The 2,595-nt window shown below is 47.7% G+C and overlaps 1 protein-coding gene across 1 annotated transcript in view; it reads right to left on the minus strand.

Moving 5' to 3' along the window:
- Positions 1 to 1,303, minus strand: part of LOC105514824 (zinc finger protein 813-like) — a 13,648-nt gene extending 12,345 nt beyond the window's left edge. Inside the window, exon 1 of the mRNA XM_011946484.1 lies at positions 1,256 to 1,303. The gene's annotated coding sequence lies outside the window, so the exon portion shown is untranslated. The remainder of the gene's footprint in view (positions 1 to 1,255) is intronic.
- Between the last annotated feature and the right edge of the window lie 1,292 nt (positions 1,304 to 2,595).

Consider the following 2,595-nt stretch of genomic DNA (forward strand, 5'->3'; position numbering starts at 1 on the left):
TTATTAGTTTCTCAAATTAATATTTTTGTAATTTCTTACACCTGTCTTTACTGCAATCTCTGAACATAAACTGTGAAGATTTCATGGACATTTATCACTTCCCCAGTCAGTACTCTTGTGATTTCCTATGCCTGTCTTTACTTTAATCCCTTTAATCCCATAATCTTCATAATCTGAGGACGTATGTCACCTCAGGACCCTGTGATGATCGCGTTAACTGCACTAATTGTTCCTAAACCATGTGTGTTTAAACAATACGAAATCTGGGCACCTTGAAAAGAAAATAGGATGATAGCGATGTTCAGGGAACAAGGGAGATAACCATTAGGTTTGAATGCCTGAGAGCCGGGTGGAACAGAGCCATATTTCTCTTCTTTCAAAAGCAAATGGGAGCAATATCGCTGAATTCTTTCTCTCAGCAAGGAACAGCTCTGAGAAAGAGAATGCGTTCCTAGGGGTAGGCCTCTAAAATGGCCGCTGCAGGAATGTCTGTCTTTTACGGCTGCACATAAGGGATGAAATAAGCCCCGGTCTCCTGTAGTGCTCCCAGGCCTATTAGGACGAGGAAATTCCCGCCTAGTAAATTTTTAGTGAAACTGGTTGTCTCCTCTCAAACCCTGTCTCCTGATAAGATGTTATCAATGACAATGCGTGCCTGAAACTTCAACAGCAATTTTAATTTCACCCTGGTCCTCTGATCTCGCCCTCCCTCCATTTGCCTTGTGATATATGATTACCTTGTGAAGCATGTGATCTCTGTGACCCACATCCAATTCATACAGTCCCTCCCCTTTGAAAATCACTAATAAAAACTTGCTGGTTTTGTGGCTTGGGGGGCATCACGGAACCTGCCGACATGTGATGTGTCCCCCAGACACACAGCTTTAAAATTTCTCTCTTTGTACTCTTTCCCTTTATTTCTTAGACTGGCTGATACTTAAGGAAAATAGAAAAGAACCCACGTTGAAATATCGGGGGCCAGGTTCCCCCGATAGACTTCCATCAGTAGCTGCTCTAATCCTGGTCCACAGAGAGCTGACAGAGCATCCAGATGTGGCCCCTGAACAATCCCTGCTGCCCAACAGCACTGACACCACGGGACCCTCACCCCATCTCCATCCATGTCTGGGTGTGAACCCTCCCAGGCCCATGCCCAGTGCCGCCTCTTCCCAAGTTCAAGTCACTGGGTCATGAGAGATAAAATATAAGCAATATGAGAGGGGCTGAGGGAAGGCATGGGTGAGTGTGAGCAAACCTGTCAGGCAGGACGCTTCAGACTCAGAGAAGATTCCCAACTCCAAGGCCCAGCATTTCTGAAGGAAAGGAGACAGAACAATCCACCGAGAATATCATCTCACCTGAGAAAGAGCCATCCCTGATTCCTTTGCTTTCCTCTTCCTCTTCTGGGTTTCTTCCTCATATATCAAGAGTGTTTAGAAGTCGATCCTGAATGTTAGAAACATGTTGTTTATTGCTCAGAATCAAGACACCCCCTCCCTGTAACACAATGAAACATACAAAGGAGACCTCACCCTGAGGAAATGTGGTCCCCGCTACTGCCCATGCAGAAGGGACAATAAACTCCTATAGGAAAACTCCCACTTCTCTCCTGGAGGAGCCCCCACACATGCTCCTGCAGTGGGGAGCTGGGCTGGAATGAGCTCCCCTTTAGGGTACAGACCCAGCCCTGACCAATCCTCAGCCCAGACCCTGAGGATCACTTGGGCTCAGGAGTCCAAGACCAGCCTGGCCAACACGGTGATACCCTGTCTCTACTAAAAACAGAAAAACTGAGCAGGCACGGTGGCTCATGTCTGTAGTACTAGCACTCTGGAAGACCGAAGAGGGTGGATTACTTGAGGTCAGAAGTTCAAGACCAGCCTGGCCAACATGGTGAAACCCCATCTCTACTAAAAATTAAAAAAGTAACTGGGCTTGGTGGTTGTCTGTAATCCCAGCTACTCAGGAGACTGAGGCAGGAGAATCACTTGAACCCAGGAAACGGAGGTCACAGTGAGCCAAGATCATCAGACTGCACTCATATCCTGGGCAATAGAGTGAGATTCTGTCTCCAAAAAAGAAAAGAAAAAAAAAAGCTTTTCTGAAGAGACTGATGCAGAGATAATAAAACCTGAGTAATGTGATAGAGACTGATGGGCAGAGGGAACTTCAGACAGTGGTGGGAGGGCATGGGAGACAGCTCTGAGCCTAGACCTGGAGGAGGAGAAAAGGGACAGTGCTGTGATCATTTAGGGACATAGGGTAAGAGCAGGGACAGTGACCAGAGACAGGAAGGGTTTTGATGTTTGGGAAAAGAGAAAAGCAAATGTGACTGGGGCAGAGGGAGTCAGGAGAGGAGGGCAAGCTCCCAAGAGGAGGCTGGACACTGGCAGGGGTCCCGGACACAGGGCTGTGGAGCCACAGTGAGGAGTTGGGCTTTTGTCCTGGGGAACACGGGAAGCCGGTGGAGGGTTCGCTGCCAGGGACTGACATGACCTGCTTTAGATTTCACTGTGATATCCTCATACAGAGAAAGGCCCCGAAGATGGTCTCTGTGTCTGAGTCTACACCTCTGTTTCTTCCATTCCTTTGTGG

The sequence above is a fragment of the Colobus angolensis genome, unplaced genomic scaffold (genome assembly GCF_000951035.1).
Source record: "Colobus angolensis palliatus isolate OR3802 unplaced genomic scaffold, Cang.pa_1.0 Scaffold25, whole genome shotgun sequence".
Taxonomy (NCBI): domain Eukaryota; kingdom Metazoa; phylum Chordata; class Mammalia; order Primates; family Cercopithecidae; genus Colobus; species Colobus angolensis.